Raw genomic sequence first — 26953 nt, forward strand, 5'->3', positions numbered from 1 at the left:
GCATGGAGTGAAAATTAAAAACTATTGTATGAATGTGTGTGGAATTTTTTCATGTGTGTGATGTAATTTACATATGTCTAGAGATATGTTTAAGGTTTTTTTTTACATACTATCTCTCTTAGATATGTACCTTTTAAATTGTTCCTACATGAACCTCTATTGTAGTCACTCTTCATATTGAAGTTGGGGGTGGTTCAGACAACCTCAGACCTTTAGGTGGGCCTCCTTTTGGTTGAAGTTAAAAGGTCATTAAGAGGTGCCTGTATTTGAGTGTATGGGCCTACGTAGATATATATATATATATATACCTAAAAAAGGAAAAAGGGGACATACAAAACAAGTAAGAACATGAAAACAATTATCAATAACAAAATGTATTATATCAAATTGAAAATGTTTTCTACTTACCTGGGTTCCTGGGTACCGGTAGGGATGGGGTAATACGAGTTATTCCTCCTGGGCCTTCGTGAAATTCTGTGATGAAAATAAAAAAGAGGGAACGGAATGACTTAAAGTTTGTCTTAGAAAATATGCATTCACTTTTATGAATTTATTTACAATAACTGATATTGGGAAACAGACCTATCAAGCACTTATTTTAGGATTTATATATAATTTTTCGTGTGTTTCTTGTGCGGTAAAATGTTTTTTGTGGCACTTCACTAGGTCTTATTTCTCATTTATCTTATGATTTGGTTTGTACTTATATTTATTTATTTATTGATAAATTAACTTTGTTATTTATAAGTGATGCATATGAGACTTACAGTGGGGTTTTCTCTGTTCCCTTCCTTGTCCCAGGATTTATCCCTGCAGGGCCTGTATTCCTTTTACACCAACACACCCCACACATCTCCCACCCTAACTCTTATTCCTCCCCCTTAACCACACTTGCTCTCCTTCCCTCTTTGGTTTCTCTCTCCCTCCCCTCCTTTTTTCTCCCTCCTGCCTAAACCCAACCTTCCCTTTCCCCTCTTCCCCTCCCCTTTTTGTCAATATGACCCTAACCAAAACCTAACCTACCCCCCCCTCTTCCCCTTTTTTTTTGCCTAAACTTAACCTTCCCCCTTCTTTTTCCTTTTAGCCCCCCCCCCCTTCCCCCCCCTTCCCTCCCTTGACCCCTCCTTCTTTCTGCTCTTCCCCATCCCCCCCAACCATAACCTTTCCCCACCTGGTACCCCTCGTTAATGTAAGCACTTTTTAATCTGGAGCACTTTTTCTACTGTGAATTATATATTTGTTCTTCCCCCTACCCTTATCTTCTTGTATGTTTTCTTACTCTTTTCCCTCCCCCCCCCCCCCTTTTCATTTTCTTCCTTAATTTTCTAATTTTTCACTATGGGTTTCCACATAGGTTTAGTCCTTGTGCCCGTGCACCCTGGGTGAAAAAATATTTTTTACCTAGTTATTCCCCTTACCTAACCCAAGCAGTTTTCAATCACCAGTAGGTATGGAGGTGAGCCAGGAGCAGACCGCCGTCCTCACGGAAGTGGGAAACGTCCTGGGGGGAAACACAACAAAGAGAGGGAATTACACATCGAATACTCTCAACATCCCACTCACCAAGAAATACTTTAAACTTCTCCAAGCATTACACCATTCCGAGATCCTGAGTCATTCTCTTTTAACAGGAATCTGCCCTAAGGGATGGAAAGACAGGTACACAAATTAGCATCATTCATCAAACCATCCGATATAGTTAAAAACAACACTCAAAAATGGCTAAATGACATTTTTGAGCCCTTTCCTGGGCTTCCCCTCCACCAGGGACAGATGGGGATCTTACCCCCATTCTGCCCCCAGTGCCTTACCCCAACCATTTGGGGATTAATGGGGGCCTTACCCCTTTTCTGTCACCTGACCCTAACCTCAACCGCCCCAGTCCCCCGTTCCGGCCCCTCCCCACACACCCCCAGCCCCACTTACCTTAGTCCTCGCTGCCAGCTGCCACTGGGCACCGCCTCTCGCAGGGAACCTGTGAAACATCAAAATGTTATAAGAAAGATCCACTTTAGGAATCTGAAAGTCACAAAACCAACACTGTTTGTTGGAGACTCCAATCTCGCAAGAATACCCACCTTTGAGAATAATAACATCCAAGTGGACAGTTTCCCAGGAGCCTCTTGTGATCACCTAAGGGGAGTAATAGCAAAGCTAACACCTCAAACAGAAGTAGAAAAGGTTATCCTTTCTGTGGGCCTGGTGAACTGTTTAAAGGAGAACGTACCTGAGACGTTACTAAAACAGTTGCGTCGACTTCCAGCAGTGTGTGACACAGCATTTCCACATGCTACTATTTATGTAGCACAGATCCACTTCTCAGATAGGCTGAGTGGCAAACAAAAGAGCCTACTGAGGAGATTTAATCAGGATATTGTTAAACATTGTGAATACTTACCTGTCTTGGAGACGCGCCACTTCTGTGTGATGCCAAGGGACCCGGTCCATTGGACTCCGGAAACTGCGGATAGAATTTTTAAACTTTGGCTTGAATTTTTTAACTAGATGGAGACGAGAGTGAAGATACAGCTCCAACATCTAACATTATGAACCTCTCGAGGTCTTATAGACTGAATGAGGTTGAGAAAAAAGTGTTGGAACTGGGACTTACTTTTATTCCTACTCCAAAACAGCCAGACCGCAGGGAATTACGCCGAGATCTCCATGTGTATCACAGGAGATTGAAGCTTTTAGATCATTTCAATTATGAAAATGAATATGTCCATACACCCTTCACGGACCCGTCAAGCTGGGTGCCAAGGAGAGTGTCAAACACAATTGAGACCCTTATCGAAAAGGATCTGGAAGCCTTAAGGGCTTTTAGACCGATGCCGGAACACACCTACAATTTGAGCATAGAGGAACTCCAAGCCATTAAAACCCTGGCGGACAACCCAGCTCTATTAATCAAACCGGCAGATAAGGGGTCACAAATTGTGATTATGGACAGGACACAGTAACTATTGGAAGCAGAGAGACAATTGGCCAACAGAGATCATTACACACCTTTATTACATTCAATGCAGCCCGAGACACAAATCATGATCCGACCCATCTTGTGTGATAGGTTCCGGGATGACATAATAACATCAAAACAAATGACTTACCTGTTGGGGCCGGATGTTCCCAGGCCAAGAGTCTTCTACCTGCTTCCGAAGATACACAAGGGCCTGGCCCAATGGACTGTCCCGGGCCGGGTTCCCTGTGGTCGACCTATAGTGAGTGACTGTGGCTCAGAGTCGTCTAATATCGCTGAGTATCTGGACCTGCACATTAACCCTCTTTCACACAAACATGCTTCCTACATAAAGGATACATATGATTTTGTGGAGAAAGTTGGGTTAATTTCTGTCTCAGCCGATGCGTTTTTGTTTTCTATTGACATTAACTCTCTGTACACCAACATAGATACGACCTTGGGCCTACAGTCAATAAGAGCTGCTTTTAATAAATTTCCTGTTCCAGGAAGACAAGGGGTCTCATTTATAAAACTGTGCGTAGGATTCTTACTAAAAGTGTACGTACGCCCAAAAGCCTAAAATGGCGTACGCACACAAAAATTCAGATTTATAAAACCGTGCGTACGCACACCTGTACGCAATGTTCCCTTTATAAATCACCGATTACCCACAAGTGTGTGTACGTGAATCAGCATTGTACCCCGCCCTGAACACGCCCATTTTTAACCATAAATAGTCAATGCAAAGCACCTTATGAATGCTAATCTTGTATCTCATCATGACCCTGGCATACATTTGTTCTTTTCGGTGAATCATAGCGCATGACAACTTCTCAGACACTATTAGCCTATTGGTGGAGCCCGAAAAAAAAAATGTGGTGGCCGGTAGATCACCAATTTAAAAAAAACTGTGCGAGTGACGTCAACTGTGACAGTGATATACTGCGAGTCGAGATACAATTTGAAAACAAAAGTGTTTTGTTATGAACAGTAATCTATTAAAGTCTGGACTGATAACGAGGACGTAGAGTGTAGCGATTGCACGGGAGCTGAAGGACTGTATTTCCACTTTTTGACATGAGGATATTTGCACAGTATTAAATAAATATATTTAGTTATACACTGTGTTCTGCAGTTATCTAAAGGTAGGATATGTGACTTTATCCTGTATTCCATGCAGTCGGGGAATCTCCCCCTCCTGAACTCCCGCAGTGGACAATCTGATGGTGAGGAAGCGCTGATTATTATTTTTTGATTTGAGTTGGATCGTACAAGGTGTTTATGGAACAAGAATCACTCAGTACAAGCGCAAATAACACTGCTGGATGTAATTTTCATGATAATCATGAAATTGAATGAAAAAAACGTGTGTGAGGAAAACAAAATATATAAACATTTCGAGTAATGTTCTTCCCACATTCAATTTCTGCAGTCTGACTACAGTACGGTCATCTGCGTCACCAATTCCAACTGTTTTCAAAATGTGCGTAGGCCTACAGGAGGGTCAGAGTTTGCGTGGAGGACCGCACATTCTCCCGTCAAGTTTGTTTTTTATAAATCACAACCTTTGCGTCGAAAGTGGCGTACGCACATTTTCAGCCCCGTTTTGTGCGTACGCAAGCTTTATAAATGAGACCCCTGATGCGTATATTTTAGAACTGTTAAAGATGAGCCTGGACCGGAATGACTTTGAGTTTAACAACAAACACTACCTCCAGATCCATGGTACAGCTATGGGCAAAAAATTTGCCCCAGCCTATGCTAACTTGTATATGTGTGGGTGGAAAGAATCAGTATTTGTGAAATGCCGCCATCTGCCGTCGCTGTATTTTAGGTACCTTGACGACATCTTTGGTATCTGGGAGGGAGACATGGAGAGTTTTAAAGCATTCTTGGAAGTCTTAAACACACATCATCCGGCCATCAAAATAACACACAACATCCAGAGGGAAACATTAGAATTTCTAGACACACAGGTCATCCAGTTCATCCAGTTTCATCCAGTTTGGGGGCAACAACAAAAACACTAAAGTTTTCTTTAAGGAAACAGATAGGCACGCGTTGCTCCACAAAAACAGTTACCATCCTAAGCATACATATAAGTGTCTGGTCAAATCACAATTGATCAGATTCCATCACATTTGTATTCACCTTAGGGATGTGGAGGAGGCGACATCGGTCCTCTTTAAAGCCCTGAGGCCTCGGGGATACTCTCTGAGGTTCCTGAGGGGGATAAGGAGTTAAGTGAGACGGGTGTTTCAAACAAGTGGGACAAATGTAGTGCAAAATGATGAAAAGAAAATTATACCTGTGGTCACAACGTTCTCTCATCCTCTGGGACGTTTGGGTGGCCAGTTAAGGCACAACTTTGGACAGGCCCAGGAGACCCTGGAAGACCTGGTTGGTTTTAAATTAAACTCTGGGTACAGAAGAAACAACAATTTCAAAGATAAATTGGTACACTTGAGTCTGAACAAAGAACCTAAGGTATCCATAATAGAACAACAACATTTCCACCAGGATGTCTATATTGGGAATAGGGATGTCACGAGAACCGATACTTACGATACCTTTCGATGCTAAAATAACAAAACACCGACGATGCCCATATTTTTGAAGCACCGTAAGCACCGTGAGCGCCGATGCCAGATGTTAGCATCGGTGCTGCGCCTCTTCTGGAACTGTCGGGGGCAGTATTCAGGAGTGTTCCAGGCGACGTTTACATTCAGAAAACCAAGATAGCAACTGCAGGGAGGTAATACTTCCAATTTAACTAAGCAACTGAAAGATCGTCATCCGGATTTGTTTAAGGGACAATTGATTGTGTTTTTTTGTTGTTTCACACTGTTCCTTAAGGTCTCAGAATAGGGTATGTAACATTGTTTGAGCTGAAAATGCCCCTGGTGCTGTTCTATGCCCCCTTTTACATCCTCTAAAATGTTCCTGGGAAAAAACGCTAGGTTTTCTCTTTTTATGGTATGCTCATTAATATTTAGATGAGCTGCGCGCTGATTGGTTGGTTTACAACGAGCGAAGCTGCGAGCAAAGACGCGACATGCACTAAATAAAACATCCACGGTGAAAATAACATGGAGGCATTAGGTGTTCGACCTTATATGTTTGAGCCTGAATCAGAGGAAGAATCTGAAGTAGAGGAGCAACCATTCGCCCGAAGATTTGAAATGACTGTTTCAGATTGGTAAGTTGTCATTTCGAATTGTCTTGAATTTGCAACATCACCTGTTAGCTGTACAGTAATAGCGTAGCTCCTAGTGTAGGCTAAAACTCGCACTTCAATGTCGTAGCCTAAGCATAACTTTTTATTAGGTTTGTTTTAGCATTGTAAGCTAAATGTTATTAATTAGCACTGTTTTATTACTTGTACCCTCTTGGTATTATTTTTGTCAAGACACCCTGTTAGCTAAAAAGTTCGCAGCCAGTCTGCATTGGGCTGTTCATATCACTGATAGCAACGAAAGTATACGTCAGTATAGTATTATTGTTACCATACTCTCCTGCTGATAAGGCCACCTGATTATTAGAGTATGTTCTTTCCATGTAGTTATGTGATCTTACAATCATCTGCCCTTACCAGGTGTACTTGTGGAAACTGTGCACACATGCCCCTGGATAGAGAAAATATATGTTGTCGGGAAATACCTCAGGTAACTAAAACTGGAGATACATGTACAAGCTACATGCTGCTTTCTGCTCATTCAAAATTGTGAAATAACTGCATGGTCATCTTTTTTTTGTATAGGTCATGAGAAGAATGGACCAGGTTTCTTAAGCAATAACCTGTATGATTGACCATCCTGGCCTCGACCCGGTGTGCCTCAATATGTATTCCTTGCAAAATGCAATGAATAATTACAGGGTTGACCATGGCCGTTTGAGAATAAGAGGGATGGAAAGATGAGGCCAATCCGATACAGTATATAAATAAAGTGTTTACAACCAATAAGCATTCATTATTAGTTGAGCATATTACAAAAAACACAGTTTGATCAAGACAGAATGACAAACTTTATTTTGTGTCAACACAATCATCCTGTGTATTACCTTGAAATGTAAAATAAATACTAATGATAAAATAAATAGTAAAACAAAGTGTGCTCTTCCACCCTGTTCTGTTTGCAGGCAATGCAGACATTTGTCCTACAGGACTTTTGTGTGCTGGTGCTGGGGTTCCCTTGGAAGAAGTGTCCGTGTTGTCATCCCTTCTTGTGTGGTGCGGCAGTACGTTGGGTTCAGACCCCCCCTTGACTGAACCGTGTCAAATGTTGAACAACAGAATCCTCCATGGAAGGCCTGTCAAGCTGACCACACAGGGGCTGGGGCACAGGAATACGCTGGACGGCAGCCACATAAGGAAGGGGGTCATGGATGATCTCTTCCAACACCAGTTGCATCATGTTGAAGACATAGCCTGTTGTGTGTGAATAGATGTGAATACAAGTTATATTTTAGCGCCTTTGCTGATGCACATTTTGATTTGTTGTTTATAATAAAAAATATATTTTTTATACTTACACATTGTTGGCTCTGTCTTCATTTGTTTGACCGTGTAACCTCCCCTTTTGGCCTTTGGGAACACAAGTCGATAAATTGTTTTCCCCTTGGCTGTCTTCCGTTGTGGGGGCTCGGCATTCTCATTGAAGTGCATGGCAGCAAGGTACAACCTAAACAGAACAACACCAGAAATGTTGTAAAACAATTGTGAGTCATTTTGTATGCACACACCAATCAAATTATTCCTGTAAATTCATAGCAAAGACTGTTGCTAAAACTGTGAACTAGACTCTAGCCAGTGCCTTTCAGTTAGAGTAGCCTAAACTGAAATAGTTTGCATTTTGATGGCCGGCAATTAGGCCTGATGTCTCCAGACCATTGCTCATGTCACACCTTCACGGAACAAAACCAGTGTCTGCAGACATCTGGTCCCCCATTCACATTTGCATTACTAAAGATTTGATTGTACATACCTGCATAGCATTCCAATGAAGGGGAAAACAACATTTTTGGGAGCAAAACACTGGATGACTCCACAGTTGGGCCGAATCCCAATACTCCCCCTTACCCCTTACCCTTACCCCTTCCCCTTCGTTTTGCGCGTTCCCGTGAGAGCTAGTGGTGTCCCAATACTCTTTTTGAGCTAGGGGAAGGGCTAAGACTAAGGGGTATACACCCCTTGAAACCAAGTGAGGTCGGGAGCTTACTTGAAACCGAGGGCTATGTGAAAACTGCGCGACCGGCAACAATGGCGGCCAGATCATCCAGAGAGTCCGCTAAATATAATATTTTCGGCTTAATTAATTTATAAAAAAATTATGACAGTCTTGTTTTGTGTTATATGCAGTCATGAACATATATATTTGCAACCATTTTCCTAATTGAAACGTTTCTAAAAATCGCTAGTTTGGTACGCTAATATTACAGTGCTGAATTGCACAACAGTCCCGCATTTCTTTGACTAGCATGTCTACAGTTTAAAGTAAACTCCATTAGCAGCGAATTTCGTTTAAATCAGTGCATAACACTACTTGCTTTGGAGATATCGATGCGTGCTAGATGACGTACCTGTAACCAAGTGGTGTCCCATTTCTTAGTTTCGAGGGCCAAGGGCTAGGGGTAAATTAGGGGGAAGGGGTAAGGGGGAGTATTGGGATTCGGCATGATGTCTGGAAATGATGGCTTAGCTTTTCAACATCAGTAAGGCACCTCTTGTTTGTTAGCACCTTTTCAATCCTGTTCAGAGCTGTAGAACCTAAGAGAAATGTAAGAGAATGTAAATTGTAATTTAGAATCTTGTATATTGATGAAGATACATAACATGTTTGCTCACAACATAGCTTTATAATGCACTGTGTAATACACACCTGGTCGAAACCACTTGCTAGGGTCCTTTGAGGCATTGGATTGATGTTCACGCTTTGGGAAAGCTGGGTCAGAATGACTATGGACATCTTGAATGTGGTTCAACACAGACTTCCATTTTGCTACCTTCTCTGTTCCAGAGAGGGAGCTTGTGGCACACCAGTACAGGTGGTTGACTATGCTCCTATGCCACTTTTTCACCAAAGCACACTCCTTGTCTTTTGCAAGTAGTTCCAGCTTCTTTGACATGCCTAATTAATTAAATTTAAATAGAAAGACAAAAATTGTTCAGTGATAATTCAATTTATGTTAAAGCTGATAGCCACTTCACAAATGTGTTAACTAATAAACGTCTATATGTATTGAACAATATATAAATAAAGGGGAACATACCTTTTGCTACATGCCATACGTCATAGTAATGGGTGATTTTACGGTCCCTCAGGAACTTTTGGATCTGAGGGCGACGATCGTTGATGATGCACTCCAACTTCACATCACTACCATGTAGGAGGTCCAAAGCTCTTATGAGACCCTCCTTCTCCATGTATGAGCTTCCCTCCACCTCGTTGCTCTGGGTAGAACGAGGCAGACATAGAAAAGCGATCCAGTAACCTTTTTACATTCTGTGCCAAAACTGGGGATTATGTACACACGTTTCTGACCATTTTGACCACATATGTGTATGCCAAAAGACAGCTAAGGCTTATAGGGGTTTGTAATGACACTATTGTCAATACTACTTGTGCATATGCATGTGATCAATTGCGTTAGTCCTAATGATTTCAAATACCTGCACCAGCTGTATGTCTATGATTTGGTTGGTCTGCATATCCATCATCGAGTAGCTCCCATACTTTGCAGAATGTCCTAAATTTAGTCAATAAACATGAGTGGAATTATTCACTGTAAGGCAACAACTCACCTAAAATTGTTGATATAATGCATACACATTTGAACAGAAAGAAAAATGTGTACCTGGTGATTCTGCTCGCATATCGCCTCCGAGAATGACAGTGGTTGCCTTACTGAGTGTTTGAAGCGTAGCTGTTTGCCATTCAGTCTAGCTGTGGATTATAGCTGGTTCCAGGTATGCTTTAGCATGTTTTCTGAAGGCAGCATAACTATGTGTTCTCAGCTGCATTGCCCCAAACACCTAAAAAATAATTCAAAGTAAATAAGTGTTGAGTTGAGGGTTTGACAAACACGTTCTGCAGGGGACAATGATCACAGTACCTTTTTCAACTTTGCAAATGAAGCTCCAGAAAAGTAGATGGCAGCAGACAGCTGAAGGTTGCCAACAGGGGTGCTCCCATTAACTGGCTGACTCTTCCACTGTCTGAAGAACTGGCAATGAGGGCATAGTTGGTCAACAGCTACGAAGGACCCTTTTCTGCGTGGCTTGACTTTACACTGCCTTGTGCACAAAGGGCATGTCTCGAACAGACTGATGAGGCATTGCTCAAAAACAATGTACTTTGCATCACCGTACGGTGACACTGCTGATGTACTACAAGAGCTAAGAAAAAAAGACAAAACAACATTGAACATCTCTGTCAAAAATCAATTGCACAATCTGACAACAGTCACATTGTATGTAAATAACACTGCTGCATTGTGAGAGTTGTAACTTTGCTTACTCAAGCTGAGATGATTCTGTCTCCATCGTAACTGACTGTGCAGGATCGAATGTTAAATCTTGAGGATCAGTGCCTGCATAGGAAACATCCTCCACCTCCTCCTCAAATTCTAGACGAGGTCTTTTTTCTGGCCTCAGACCCTTCAAAGGAGTTGAAGACAATGGCCCAACGACTGAAGGAGCCGTTGTGCCTACTGCCACACTTTGGCATAGTACTGATGCCTGTATGCCTTTAAACGAGGGAGGGGGAGAGTATTTTAGTGGTATTTCTTACGGATAGCTCAGTGCCTAAGGACAATGTATTGCTGTGATACAATAGCACAAGTAAATGAAAAGGCATCTTCAACACACAATTTACTATTCAGCCATATTGTTTGTATATAAACCCATTCATACCTATTGACCAAATCATTTTCACCAGCCTCCCCCACCAAAGGTAATGCAATTGTTTGAGATCAGACCAATAAGTGATAATACAGATGATCACTAGTTCTATTCATACTATGAATGGTTCTTTAATTTGTTCTGAATGTGTCAGGGGTTGAGGGGTGACCTAGTGGTCACTGTATGTCATTGCAACGTTATTTCTATTTTCCTTCTCACCACCTGTTCCCTGTTTGCATTGATTACACCCCTTATAAATACCCTCTGTTTTCCCTCCTTCTTTGCCGAATAGTTTTGTTATGTTTGACACCAGTTCCTTTACATGTGATACGCCCTTTGTTCCAGCCACGTCGAACCGCTGCCTTACCCTTTCCTGGACATACCGGATTGCCTTCCCTGACTACGTTTTTCGGATCATCCCTTTTGAGTTGCCTTCTGCGGCTTGTTTTCTATTTTTGTTCCAGAGCTTTGCTTGTGAGATTTCGGTTATTCTTTAATAAACTTTCAGTTCCGTACTCCGCTTTTGGGTCCTCCTTGCAGCCAGCCCTGACAGAATGGCTCACAGAATTGATAAAAGCACCCAGTCATCATGGTAAACATACTTGGATAACCCTGCTCTGCTAAATGCTACCCAGGCATAATGCTACACATGTTTGGAACACACAAACCCCATAAGGTTATGTAAGAGTAATTAGAAGGGTTACCTTTGCTTCGTAGGCGAGGTGCCAATGTCATATAAGACATTTGTGTCGCGTGAGATGCCACACTTGGAGAATCGGTTTGGCATTCTGCGTCTGTTGTGTGTTGTCGTTCTTGTGATGTACTGGTACTCTGAAATAAAAACGTGAAAATAAATCTATTGTATCTACACAACACTGTTTCCAACAGATTGACTAGATATCATTTGAAATAATAACGGGATCGACTTAGGTGGGTAACTTTACAGCTTAGCAAACAAATTGCCGTGATTCTACTCAGCACCAGCCCCATTTACAATAAACTACATCACATATTCTACCTATAGTAGTAGATACAGGAGAAGTTAGCATTGGTAATAACTGTTAGAGACAAAATCATACTGTAGCCTAGGCCTACTTACAGCTTGCAGTTGCGATGAGCGTACGGTCGGAACAGCACCTCTTTTCAGGAGCAGCTTCTTAGCAAATCCTGCTTGAAATTGTCCAAGGTTGAGAAAACTGTCTCGAGTGAAATGTTCAGAGCAAATGTGTAATTGTGTGTCGAACTTCGCCGGGATCTTCTCATAGACGAACAGCAGCCATGCCTGTCGAATGTTTGGCTCCTTGGGAAGACTATAAGTGTTAGCTTCCCTGTACAGCCTGGAATATAGTATTTACGACCGTGGTCCATTTTCAATATCCTTGGTATTGCTTAGAAGTAGCCTACAGAGTACTGCGCACAGCTAAACTAGCATCGGAGATCAACGCTATACCTCGGACTGGGCAGAAACAACAGTGAGTGGGCTGGTCTGTATGTAAATTCTGGGGCGTGACAAAGATACAGACCAGAGCCAATGAGAGGGCGATCACCGGTCATATGTCACACCGGTAGCTTTGTTGAAAAGCTAGCGTTTTACAGCCAAATTTTTTCTTTTTGAGATTTGAATAGGAAAGAGGTGTCAATGGACTTTGATATTCACGGTATGTTCATTTTACCCACCGAACTGTCGTTATTCAACTATGACAAGGTAAAATCGGTTTTGCAGTCAATTGCCCCTTTAAAGAATTCAAGGTGAGCCGTTCCAGATGAGGTGCAGCACCGATGCTAACAACTGGCATTATACCAAATAAATCAATGTTCGTTGTGGTCGCGGCAAAGTTCTGAATACATCCAAAGAATGCACTCTCTGTTTTTTTTACCTGTCAGACACGTTAAGCGATGTTTGAGATGGTGGGCACTACAGTTACAATGGCTAATGTTGTGTAGCCTACATAGTTTAGCTTAGCTATGCTGTAGTTTTAATTTAGCGTATAGCCTACCTTGGTTAGAAGGTAAACTCATGTTTATCTTGTTAGCTGAATGGCTTAATTGCACTGTATTATGTTGTGCTATGCTCTGTTGCACATGTTTTGTATGTCTTATGACATTTAGCTATTTTTCCAAATATTTGTATAATTAAGTTCATGTTTCAAGTTCAAGTACATGAAGTCTTAGAAAATCCTTTTTTTTTTTTACCATGGTATCGAAATTGGCATTGAGAATCGTGTTATTTTACTGGTATCGGCACTGACTACTGAATTTTTGATATCGTGACACCCCTAATTGAGAATAGATATTCTGGGAGGGGGGTGCCTATAGGAAACCGCATTGATTTTAAAACTTACAACGTGGTCTATGCGATCAGATGCTCCAGTTGCCAAAAACTGTACGTAGGATAATCCAGGTACTCCATGGAGATCCGTTTTAAACAGCACAGGTATCAGGTCAGGAGAGGGAATGAGGATACGGTCCTGTACCGACACTTTTTAATGCATGGGGTGAATATGATGGGGATTGAGGGTCTAGAATGCCGCAAAGAGTGGACAAAAACTCAAAGACAAAAGGCTGAACGAACATGGATACACCTTTTAAAAACAATTGACCCCTTAGGGTTAAATGAAAAATATTAAAATCCAAGGAAGTTCTATTTAAACATCAGAAGTTAAAAAAATCTTACCTTGGTTTTCCTTGGGGGTACCTGTAGACACTACGGGTAGTTGGGATCTCCCACATGGCGGGGTTTCATATATATATATATTAATATATGTTTTCTGCTGTAATAATAATACTATGAATTATGATTGATTATGTTTGGGTTGGTTGCTTGTTGACCCGCCATGTGGGGGATCCCAACTCCAAAAAATGCAGTTGCACTTACCTTTCCTACTGCATTCAATGTTGACGGATTCACCTGGGGAGAGAAAAGGGTTGGAACATTAGTTTATTGCACCCTCATTGAGGCTAACTGTATGTTCCATCATTTTCAAAACACTTACCTTACAGACCTTCAAATCTCCATCTTCCTTTTTTCACATTTCTCACAGGAACAGTAGATCTCCACAGTTCAATGCGGTGGGCTAGCGCCAGTGCAGCTCCAACCCTACAAAGGGTTGAGATCTCTCACCTAAGAGAGAGAGAGATCTCTCACCTTTTACTCCCACCTCCCCGGCTCCCCCATACACAACCGACACTCAGATCCACTGAAGATCATAATTCCCTTAGTCATAACATTCTCACACAGAACACGACAACTGCAACATGCATTCAAACACAACTTCACCACAGCCGAACACACATACCCTTCACTCAAACCATATAGGATCATCTCAGAATATAGAAAAAATAAAAGTCTTACGGATATTCTCATACACACCAAATTCAGCAATATGCCCCCTCCAATAGACAAACCTCACACACGGCACTACAAGAACAGGAAATTTATCACAAACCCCCCACAGTCACACATCAGCTCCGGTCCCAGACAGTCTCACACTACAAACCTCCAACATGGTTTACATCATCACATCATGACACTAACGTAGTGTTTAGTGCCATAAACACTACGTAGGAGAAACCGGAGCCTCAATAGATACTAGGCTGAAACAACACCTGAACAACATCTCACGGGCACACCTACAAACAACACTGGTCACTCACCTCATCATATCTGGTGTGGAGTCGGGGTCCGGGTGGTCCAGTGGACAGCGGAAGCATGCCGAACGAAAATGGATCACACAGTTGAATACAATTACACCCCTGGGACTGAATGAGAAAACATAACATTCTTATCTTCACACAGGACCAGCTTCATTTAATAAATATAGCTGCAAGCAGCAATGTGGTGGCCAAGCAGTCAAATGACCCATAAAACACTTAAGAAATCCTCAGAACAGGGTTCCGAGGGCATGCAGCAAGTTTGGTGTGAATCCATCAAAGATTTTCTGAGATACGACCCAACTTCCTGTTTGCTGGCTTAATTGCACATTTTGACTCCCTGTACCGGGCAAACGGTTCTGAAAATCAAAAAATCATGTGAAACCCTTTGTGAGGCTTGGTCTGAAGATACTCTCTGCCAAATTTGGTGAAGATTGGACAACATGTGTAGGAGGAGTAAAGAAAAAACGTTTTTCAATTAATTCAAAATGGCGGCCGGATCAATTCGGCTATTATCAAAAGTTATCATGTATCACATAGGGGATGTCCCAACATATCATGAGACAAAGGAATCCCTTCATAAAAGCAAACAAATCAACAGTTATTGGCCAAAACACATTTTTGCTTCCTGCGGCCACGCCCAGTGATCACATGACACCAAATTAATTGGAAGCCTCAGAAGAGGGTTCCGAGTCATCATATTAAGTTTGGTGTTGATTTCTCAAAGATTAGCTGAGATATGACCCAACTTCCTGTTTGGTTGCTTTGTTGCCGATTTTGATTGGCTGTACCGGACAAACGGTTTTGAAAATCGAATATCCTTTGATAACTTCTGTGAGGGTTGGTCTGATGATAATGTGTGCCAATTCTGGGGAAGATTTGAAAAAAATAAAAGTAGTTGAAGCGAAAAAACGTGTTTCCTTAAAATTCAAAATGGTGGAAAATCTATATAACCGGAAATTGGCGTCATAGGGTGTGTTGAACTCGTCTTGATCCAGGGAATCCAATGGTACCTCATTTTTGAAAATCGGTCATACGGTTCAAAAGTTACGTGTGTAAACACAAGTCCAACTTTGACCAGTTGGTGGCGCTAGAGTGCTCCAATGAGAGACATGAAACTTGGTGAATATAAAGAGGGGACTGTGTTTAATAAGTGTGCCAAATTTCACAACTTTTTACCATACTGTTCTAGGGGCTGCCATAGACTCCAATGACAGAAGAAGTGTAATAATAAGAAAAGGTAGAATCACTTATGTGGCTTCGCCGCTTCGCGGCTTGGCCACCAAATAAAGTGTATACATATTTTTTCATGGCAATTCTGTTGATGTATACTTCCTTCTGGTACTGACTACACAACACCTACACACATACACATATCAGGTCCATACACAACACATACATCTACACCCTCAGAGGCTTAAATATAAACACACACACATAGTTTACCTTTTTACTTATTCACATACAGCTCCACACAGACACATAGACCCACACACTAAAAGACATTGCAATAACACTTACCTTGATCTCCATCTTTAGCATCATCCACTTATTCATCGCCACACAGCACCTGTAAAATACACTCACACATACTTACCTGCACACACATAGATTTACACATTAAAAAGTAATTTCAACAACACTTACCTTGATCCTCAAATCCATAACACCATCCACTCATCCATCGCTACACAGCACCTGTAAAAAAACAAACACGATTTTACAACACATCCATTTGCATTCCTGCCCCTTTCATTTCAATTTTAATAAGCTTAACAACACAGTAATAATAGGCCCGTGCTCTTTAAGACCATCCAGTTTTTCTTTTAACCTTACCTTAACCCAAACCTAACCCTAACCCTGCATTGTTGGTGCTGGGGAAGATCGGATGTGACCTCAACCACTTTGCAGGCTTTGGTGGTCTGGGTTGTATTATTATTCAGAGTAGGGATGTGCTTGTGTGACATGATTTCTCTGTGAGACTGCTGGCCCTGGACTTCTGGATGATGTTGGTCTTGACCTTTATGGGGATTCTGAGTCTGAGAACGGTTTTAATTACATTTTGAAAAGTCTTCGGACAACTGTATCCCTGTGGGATGTTAATACTACTTCTATTGGCCAATGTGACTGGCAGTAGAGAAGGAGGAGCCTGTAAAACAGACTCTTGCTCATTTATCCATTTATTCATTCCAGGGGGACGGAGTGAGTTGGGTTTCAGGTGCGCGTGCCTAAAAGGGGTCTCACCAGTACTGTGGTCCCGTCGGGGTCCCACAGGGTGTTTCCTCGTTATTACTACCACACCTAACCTTGCCTTGGCCCTACTTGCTCCTATCGCCCCCTTTCCATTCCACTCTTTATTCCTATATCGCCTCAAGAGGATGAAGATAATTTTTGTAAGAAGGCCTGTGGCCTTGCTTTTCTAAGTTTAGATTTTTCACAACACTCTGGACAAGATTACGCAGGATTTTTCACAACACTCTGAACAGGACGGCACAGGACTTCCTTACTCAAGCTTTCTACAGGATTTCTTCACTCCAGAATAATTTTGGGAGGGTGAATGTATTTTACTCACTGTTTTCTACTTTTCCTAGTCTGTCTCTGCCTCCCGCCCCTTGGGATTGATCTCCTGGGGTGGGCGGGAGAATTAGACTTAAGCCCTGTGTTTAGCAGTGTCATTCGCCCTGTGGGTGTCTGCTCTGTACGAGACACTGATTTATTTTCCTTCTCTTCTTACCTAAACCCAACCCCCCCTTCTCCTTACCCTAACCCCACCTGCACCCTATCCTAACCCCAAGCCTAGACCCCTGGTGGGTCTCTCTCTCTCGCTCTTCTGAACCCTAACCCTGCTTTCTATCCTAACCCTCTTTTATTCACAGGACGTGTAAGTATTATTGTTATTATTGACATTCAGGTTGTTTTATTTTTAAGTAGCTCAGGTAGGTATTATTATTGACATTTGTTTTATTGATTAGTGGGTTTTTCTTAGTAAAATTGCTTTTTATTACTCAAGGCGCTATTTTATTGTAAAGTCGCCAGTTTATTTTAAGGTCGCTTTGAGTTAAAGGGTCTGGACATTCTGTTAGTTCTTTCCATTTTTTCTCAGGACTGCATTGTGTTGGATGGTCTTTTCTGTGGACCAGACTTTTTCACAAAATTCAGGTGTTGATTTACCAATTGGACTGGAATCACACACTGGGGATTTGATCAACCCTGGTGGGCCTGCCTATGGTGAGGGTGTCTAGTGTTTCAAAGGCCGAAAAACCCAATGATCCTGGGTATACTACTGATGATGTGATTCCATAATTTAGATTCACATTTGGCTTTAATTCTCACTTTTTCTTGACTGACAGACGCTGTGACAGCTATAATTATTTTAGCAACAGGTAGTATTAGAGTGGTATGTCATCCAGAGGGATGCTTATGGCACTATCTATAATCCCAGTTATTAATATTTGTGGCAACTTAATCACCAAATGCATCACGGGCACTGTGCACTATATAGCAACGGGAACAAGGCTCATAAGACTTTATAAAGGATGCATGCATTAAAATTATGTATTGTGCTTATTAAATGTATGTCTTATAAACTTAGAAGTGTGCTCAGGCTTAAAACATTGTGTCTCACACAGGGTGTGGGAAACAGGCTGTATTTTGTGTTGTTATCTCTCCATTTCAGAAGCAACCTTGAATGCGGGCTGAGAGAGAGCCCGAGCAGGTGGGATGCGTAAGGAAGAACAACTCCCTGATACACGAGAGAACAAGCTCAACCTTTTTTTGATATTACTGTTTCAATTGCACTGTATAATATATGCTGGGGCAGGGACAGATAGCCAGTTGGACTTCATGAACCAGCCCAAAACTCTGTTGCGGGTAGGGAAGCGTAGACAGCCCCAGAGCTCTGTACTTGTTGATTTCCAACTGCTGCATTAAAACTGATATTATCGGACCTCTGGACTCCAGACCACTCTTTCTAGAACACAAACTTGTGTCATTGAATACCATCATTACATATTGGATTAGACACAAACAATCTGAGTCCTTCAACAGGATTTTGGAAGAACACTTGGACACGGGATGTTGGATGAAGACTGATGGGCTCCTGTTTGCTAAAAAGGTCAGGTTTGACAACAAGAAAACACAGCAGTTGAAGAAGACTTGGACCTGGGATGTTGGATGAAGACTAACGGGATCCGGATTTGGATCGACTCTGTACTCATGGAATCATGACCTTCTTTCCATTGAGGCCTGGGCCGGTGTCTCTTGAGTTTATTTTGTCTCATGACCTAAGACCATAATCTCTCAACCACCTGGACTCACTGCTGGGCTTTCAGCCCTCTACAGTGATCCTGATCTTGGGCCTTGTCATGGGACGTGGTCTCGGGTGACTGCCTGGAGTGGCCGTGGGCATCAGGTATATCAGATGTGATCTTGGTGTCGTGCTAGCCGGCGGTCATCTGTCAGGGCATTGATTGGGCATCACGGTCTGCATTGTTGGTGGTGGGGAAGATCGGATGTGACCTCAACCACTTTGCGGGCTTTGGTGGTCTGGGTTGTATTATTGTTCAGAGTAGGGATGTGCTTGTGTGACATGATTTCTTTGTGAGACTGCTGGCCCTGGACTTCTGGATGATGTTGGTCTTGACCTTTACGGGGATTCTGAGTCTGAGAACGGTTTTAATTACATTTTGAAAAGTCTTTGGACAACTGTATCCCTGTGGGATGTTAATACTACTTCTATTGGCCAATGTGACTGGCAGTAGAGAAGGAGGAGCCTATAAAACAGACTCTTGCTCATTTATCTTTTTATTCATTCCAGGTGAGTTGGGTTTCATTCCAGGTGAGTTGGGTTTCAGGTGCGCGTGCCTAAAAGGGGTCTCACCAGTACTGTGGTCCCGTCGGGGTCTCACAGGGTGTTTCCTCGTTATTACTACCACACCTATACCCTCTCCTCCCATTCTTGAAACTTCCCTTGGATGGGGGGTAGAGTCTGACCAAGCCCTGAGGGCAACAGTGTTCCTCGCCCCGTGGGTGTCGACACTGTATGGTCTTCTCTCTGTCTCTCGCTCTCTCTCGCGCTCTCTCTCACTCTCCCTCACTCTTGCTTTCTTGCTCCCTCGTTCTCTTACTTGCTTGCTCTCTTGTCCCCTCTCTCACCCTCTTTCTCGCTCTCTCGCTCTCATTTAAAACATAGTTATATCCAAACTTGCGTAATATTTTACCTGACTTTACTCATTTTAACACAAAAAGAATGTAGTCTTCGGATCTTGGTAGGTCACCCTCGTGGATATTCAATGTTAATAAAGCACCATTCCTCATCGTGATTGACAATAAATCTCAGTTCAGACCCTTGACATTCCGCTTCTTACAGAAGTCTGCTCTGTTACGTTTGGAAGTGTTCGGACACCATTAAGTCTTGCATAGACCCTTATCCCAAAACGTTGAGCTGGAGACACCTTGAATACTTTGCTAGTTGTTCTCTTACCTCTTAGTTTATCCCAAGGGGACGGAGTGAGTAGGGTTTCAGGTGGGCGTGCCTAAGTGGGGTCTCACCTGTACTGTGGTCCCGTCGGGGTCCCACAGGGTGTTTCCTCGTTATTATTGCCACACCTAACCCTAGACCCCTGGTGGGTCTCTCTCTCTTTCTCTTCTGAAACCTAACCCTGCTTTCTATCATAACCCTCTTGTATTCACAGGACAGGTAAGTATTATTGTTATTATTGACACTCAGGTTTTTTATTGTTAAGTAGCTCAGGTAGGTATTATTATTGACAATTGTTTTATTGATTGGTGGGTTTTTGGTGGCCAAGCCGCGAAGCGGCGAAGCCACATAAGTGATTCTAACTTTTCTTATTATTGGTGGCCAAGCCGCGAAGCCACATAAGTGATTCTACCTTTTCTTATTAGGGGCCAAGCAGCGAAGCTGCGAGGCACCTATTGTTATTGTCAGTATTATTATTATTATTATTATTATTAGGGGCCAAGCAGCGAAGCTGCGAGGCACCTATTGTTATTGTTAGTATTATTATTATTATTATTATTAGGGGCCAAGCAGCGAAGCTGCAAGGCACCTATTGTTATTGTTATTATTATTATTATTAGGGGCGAAGCTGCGAGGCACCTATTGTTATTATTAGTATTATTATTAGGATTCCTCCGTCAGGAGGAAACCTATTGTTATTGTTAGTTTTATTATTAGGATTCCTCCGTCAGGAGGAAACCTATTGTTATTGTTAGTTTTATTAGGGTTCCTCCGGTAGGAGGGAACCCTATTGTTATTGGTGGTATTATTATTATTATGTTTTACCCATGGGAGTCAATGGCAGCCCCTAGAGCACAATAGTAAAAAGTTGTGAAATTTGGCATGTTGAAACTGCAGACCATTAGTAACTACCATACCAAACATGGGCCATGTGAGACAATAGGTGGCGCTACAGGCCACGCCCCAAAATGTCAATTTTTTAAGTGATGCCATTTGCAGGCCATAAGTCCCAAAATGCTGAAATTTATTACAGATACCTTATTTCTCATGAGGAACAAAAAAGCCTCTAGAACCTATAACGGCCGCCATATTGGATTTTTCTGTACAATAAAGATTGAGGAAACACGTTTTTTCGCTACTCCTCCTACATTTTTGGTCGAATTTTCTTCAACGTTGTCAGAGAGGATCTCTGGACTGAGCCTCACAAAAGTTATCAATAGGATTTTTGATTTTCAAAACTGTTTGTCCGGTACAGCCAATCAAAATCATCAACAAAGGAACCAAACAGGAAGTTGGGTCAAATCTCAGCAAATCTTTAAGATATCAACCCCAAACTTGGTATATCGGTGGAAGACACTACAACATGTTCTTATTTGAAAAATTTACTTAATATCTAAAAGAATGACTGATATCAAGCAAATCAAATTTATCGCTAACGCTAAAATAATGCTTTACACATCCACCGGTCTAAAACGGATACTCTGATACTATCACTAGTTTATATGAAGACTCTTGAGAATGTTTAGTATTCAAATCTGAAAAAAAGATGAATGTAAGATGAAAAGTAGATTTTTGGTGAATATTTTAAATATACATGCTTGGCTAGTTTCAGAGCTATTTTGGAGAAATCACTCTCTCCCCTCCTCCTGCCCGCGCCTGCTCCAAATCCTCACACACACTCAGCTTTCCCTTGACACACGCGTGGGCTTGACAAGACGCACACGCAACATCTCCAGAGTGTGGGCTGACCAAGCCCCCACTCATTCCTTAGTTTCTAGCAAAGGCCTTGTGGATCTTGATGGTATTGCATTTCTGATTTTGTATGCAAAGGTAAAAAGTTCTCAAAATCCTGAAACATTGATGGTATAGGCCATGAGTAACTACCACACCACAATGACCCACCATTATCCATAGGTGGCGCTACGGCCACCCCCCCAATTGTCAATTTTCAAAGTGATTCCATTTGCATTCCATTTGTCCCAAAATTCTGAAATTCATTACATATGCCTTATTTCTCATGAGGAGCAAAAAAGCCTCTCGAACCTATAACGGCACCCCCACAAATCTGAAAAATAGTTTAATGTAAGATGAAAAATAGGATTAATTGTGAGTATTTAAAATATGTATGCTCGGCTAATTTCTAGAGCTTTTACCCCAAATCCTGTCTGTAGTTTGTTTAAACAAATGTAGCCTTTTAAACCTCTAGGTTTAATTCTCTCTTTTATACATTTAAAGTTGGATTTGACATTTAATCATTTAGCAAGTTGTTTGACTCAAAAACCATAACAGTACATGGCCCCAACAGTACCAAGCTCCCACCTTCACTCCTTAGTCTAGTAGACATTTTAGACGAGTAGGCATTCTGTGATTAGTTTGGCCACAGCTAATTCTACTGTTAAAAGAAACAGAAGGTCTTCTTCTTCAGAACTATACAGTTGAATCAACCAAACACAGCTTGGTCATGTTATCATCTTCTTTGGCACATCTAAATTAAGGACTAGACTTTTAAGAAAGCATGACCAAAGCAATTTGTTGAGGGATGGTTCCTCCATAAACAGTTGCCGACAAAGAATGTCAGACAATAACTTTAACATAGTCTTGCATTAAGAGTAGAGTCAACAAATTGAATAACTGTGCTGATGGTTGTTGAAACTCATTGCTCTGAGTTGGTGCATGTCAATTTAGGCAGAAGTCCATGTCTGGTGATATTTGACAACCTCAAACAGCATGAGTGTGCTCAACATACGTTCTTTTACTTATATTCATTTTACTTATTCATTTGCCTTTAACTTGTAAATTTTGTTCATTGCTAATAAAGTATTTGTTTATTCTAAAACTGCTATCTATCTTAACACCTCACAGAATATTTACCTTGCTTACATCTCAAACAGATCATACAATAAGAAATAGTCAACCACCCAGCATTCACATACATTTCCAACACAACAATGACATGGACATATTACCACATGTAACTACACTGACTACAATTGATTTAAAATTCAGTGTGTATGTTTATGTAAGACACATATGTAGTTATTCTACTTTGACATCACAAAAAACTATGAAATAAGAGTGAATGCAATTAGGAAGCAACTTTGTCCATGTACAATATGGTTGATGTTTGTTTATAACTGGAATATAAATGTGTGCACAACAATTAGTTCCATTCAAGTAAGTCTATTTTATTGGACAAGAAGCATTCCATGAGTGGTGACATTTGACAACCTCAGACAGTCTGCCACTGGGCCAAATGAAAAGCTCTATTCTTGATTTGCAATGCAGCTAGGGGAAGTCCTAGACCATAAGGGGCAAAGCTGGGGCCACTTGTGATGTTAAAAAGGCAAGTTACATAAAAAAAATATTGCTGTCATATACCATATTTCTTTGATTAAACGCTGCAGACAAACAACTAGACAAGGAGGTCAAACAAACGCTGAGTGTAAAATTGAAGCTGCGCGTGTCTCTCCTTTTTGTAGAAATCTGAAGTAGCATGCCAAAACATTCTTATATTTTAGCTTTCAAACAGAAAGCTGTGCAGAAAGCACTCACAAGCAGCAACAGACCTGTAGCACGCAAACTTGGGGTTGATGAAAGGCACATTGACCCAAGCCGAGGACTTCAAGTATCTCTGGGTCTTGTTCACGAGTGAGGGAAGAATGCAGCGCAAGATCGACAGGCGGATCGGTGCGGCGTTCGCAGTGATGCGGGCTCTGCATCGGTCCGTCGTGGTGAAGAAGGAGCTGAGTCGAAAGGCAAAGCTCTCTATTTAACAGTCGATCAACGTTCCTACCCTCACCAATGGTCACGAACTATGGGCGGTGACCGAATACAAGCGGCCGAAATGAGCTTTCTCCGCAGGGTGTCCGGGCTTTCCCTTAGAGATAGGGTAAGAAGCTCGGTCATCCGGGAGGGGCTCAGAGGAGAACCGCTGCTCCTCTGCGTCGAGAGGAGCCAGCTGAGGTGGCTCGGGCATCTGATCAGGATGCCTCCTGGACCCCTCCCTGGTGAGGTGTTTTGGGCACGTCCCACTGGGAAGGGGCCCCGGGGAAGACCCAGGACACGCTGGAGGGACTGTCTCTTGGCTGGCCTGGGAACGCCTCGGGGTCCCCCAGGGGGAGCTGGTGGAAGTGGCCGGGGAGAGGGAAGTTGGGGCCTTCTTAGGTTGCTGCCCCCGCGACCCGACCCCTGGACAAGCGGTAGATGACAACGACGACAACAGCATTTTAACCCTGTTTGTCCAAAATTTCTAAAAGTTGGTACGCATGCCTCATATTGCTCATGGGGAACAAAAGAGTATCAAGAACCCACAATGTCGGCAGCATGGACATTTCTCTACAGTGACAATTTGTGAAGAATTTTTGAAAATGACTTAAAATCAGCCATTGATCCAATTGTCTTGAAATGTTGTGTACATGTGTGAAATACATGTCTGTGTCATGTCAATTTGGTAATGGTTTGCAATGTTAAGGAGGAACCCGCCATTGCTGCCTGCAGCTATATTTAGGATTCCTCCGTAAGGAGGAAACCTATTGTTATTGGTGGTTTTATTATTTGTAATTCTTGTACCATGGGAGTCAATGGCAGCCCCTAGACCCCATCGACAACTTTTTGTGAAATTTGGCACACTCATTAAGGACAGTTTCTTCTATACCTACACCAAGTTTCATGTCTCTCATTAGACCACTCTAGCGCCACCAATGGGTCAAAGTTGGACTTGTGTTTACACATGCAACTTTTGAACCGTATGACTCATTTTCAAAAATGAGGTACCATTGGATTCCCTGGATCAAGCCGAGTTCAACGCACACCATGGCGTTAATTTCCGGTTATATAGACTTCCCGCCATTTCCGTTTTTATCAAAAACCTTTGAAAGCCTACTCCTCCTACAATTTTTGTCATATCTTCTTCAAAATCACCAGAGATGATCTTCAGACCAAGCCTCACAAAAGTTATCAAAGGAATTTTGATCCTCATAACCGTCTGTCCGGTACAGCCAATCAAATTAATCAGAAAAGCCGCCAAACAGGATGTGAAGTCATGTCTCAGCAAATCTTTGAGATATCAACACTAAACTTGGTAGATCGGAGGAAGACACTACAACATGTTACCATGTGCAAAGGCAAATTCATATCTCTAAAAATGATTGATATAAAGCAAATTGAACTTATCGCTACCGCTAAAATAATGCTATACACATCAGCCTGTCAAAAACTGATACTCTGATTCAATCACAAGTTCATATGAAGACTCTTGAGAATGTTCATAACACAAATCTGCGAAAAAGTTGACTGTAAGATGAAAGGTCGATTTTTGGTGAATATTTGAAGCATGCTTGCTTGGCTAATTTCTAGGCAAATTTCCAATGAATGTCTCCCCTGCTCCTCCCCGCGCATGCTCCAAAATCTCACACACACTCAGCCTTCCCTTGACACACGCGCGGCCAAGACGCACACGCAACATTTCAGGAGATTGTGGGCTGACCAAGCCCCCACTCATTCCTTGGTCTTTAGCAAAGGCCCATGTGGCTCTTGATGGTATTGCATTTCCGATTTTGTATGCAATGGTAAAAAGGTCTCAAATCCTGAAACATTGATAGTGTAGGCCAAGAAACACTTTAACAAAAGCCCATGTGGATCTTGTTGGTATTGCATTTCCGATTTTGTATGCAATGGTAAAAAGTTATAAAAATCCTGAAACATTGATAGTATACACCAAGAGTAACTACCACACCACAAATGGCCCACCAATACCCATACGTGGCGCTACAGGCCACGCCCAAAAGCATAAAGATACAAGGCTTTCTGGAATGGATAGGCTCACCAAGCCCCCTCCCTTCACTTATTGGCTTGAAAAAAAGGCCCATGTGGATCTTGATGGTATTGCATTTCCGATTTTGTATGCAATGGTAAAGAGGTCTCAAAATCCTGAAACATAGATAGTATAGGCAAAGAAACACTTTAACAAAAAGCCCATGTGGATCTTGTTGGTATTGCTTTTCCGATTTTGTATACAATGGTAAAAAGTTATAAAAATCCTGAAACATTGATAGTATAGACCAAGAGTAACTACCACACCACAAATGGCCCACTATTACCCATAGGTCTTCCCTTGACACACGCGCGGACTTGGCAAGACGCACACGCAACATTTCAGGAGAGTGTGGGCTTACCAAGCCCCCACTCATTCCTTGGTCTTTTGCAAAGGCCTTGTGGATCTTGATGGTATTGCATTTCAGATTTTGTTTGCCATGGTAAAAAGTTCTCCAAATCCTGAAACATTGATAGTAAAGGCCAACAGTAACAACAACACTTTAACAAAAGCCCATGTGGATCTTGTTGGTATTGCATTTCCGATTTTGTATGCAATGGTAAAAAGTTAAAAACATCCTGAAACATTGATAGTATAGGCCAAGAGTAACTACCACACCACAAATGGCCCACCATTACCCATAGGTGGCGCTACAGGCCACGCCCTAAAGCACAAAGCACTTCACTTCTTGTGAAGATTAAAGCACTTAACTTCTTGGCTTGAAATAAAGGCCCTTGTGGATCTTGATGTTATTGCATTTCAGATTTGGTATCCAATTGGAAATTCTGCAGCATTTATTTTTTTATACAGTTACAATTTGTCAAGAATATACATTTTTGAATGGTTCGCAATGCTTTACACGTAAGCCAGTCAAACAAGTTCATATGAAGACTCTTGAGAATGTTTAGTACACAAATCTGAGAAAAAGTTGACTCTAAGATAAAAGGTAGATTTTTGGTGAATCTTTGAAACATGCATGCTTGGCTAATTTCGAAGGAAATTTACAATGAAATGTGTCCCCTGCTCCTCCCCGCGCATGCTCCAAATTCTCACACACTCATTCTTCCCTTGACACGCGCGGGCTTGGCAAGACACACACGTAACATATCAGGACTGTGTGGGCTTACCAAGCCCACACTCATTCCTTGAATA

The 26953-nt window shown here is 42.0% G+C and overlaps 2 long non-coding RNA genes across 3 annotated transcripts; both read right to left on the bottom strand.

The window, feature by feature from the left end:
• Positions 1-9840: 9840 nt before the first annotated feature.
• LOC146277289 (uncharacterized) lies at positions 9841-13761 on the bottom strand. Of its 2 annotated transcripts, XR_014762461.1 has the most exons (7): positions 13202-13761; positions 11959-12029; positions 11564-11690; positions 11227-11405; positions 10477-10705; positions 10073-10355; positions 9841-9992 (listed from the first exon to the last, which is right to left on the bottom strand). It is a non-coding gene; the product is annotated as an uncharacterized LOC146277289 (long non-coding RNA). The 2 variants fall into 2 exon arrangements; XR_014762460.1 differs by lacking the exon at positions 13202-13761 and having other exon boundaries at positions 11959-13179.
• Positions 13762-13852: 91 nt separating this feature from the next.
• LOC146277290 (uncharacterized) lies at positions 13853-16082 on the bottom strand. The gene is made up of 3 exons (XR_014762462.1): positions 16032-16082; positions 14514-14618; positions 13853-13980 (listed from the first exon to the last, which is right to left on the bottom strand). It is a non-coding gene; the product is annotated as an uncharacterized LOC146277290 (long non-coding RNA).
• Positions 16083-26953: the final 10871 nt, after the last annotated feature.

Source organism: Hypomesus nipponensis, chromosome 7, assembly GCF_054491055.1.
Source record: "Hypomesus nipponensis isolate SF chromosome 7, ASM5449105v1, whole genome shotgun sequence".
In the NCBI taxonomy this organism is placed as follows: domain Eukaryota; kingdom Metazoa; phylum Chordata; class Actinopteri; order Osmeriformes; family Osmeridae; genus Hypomesus; species Hypomesus nipponensis.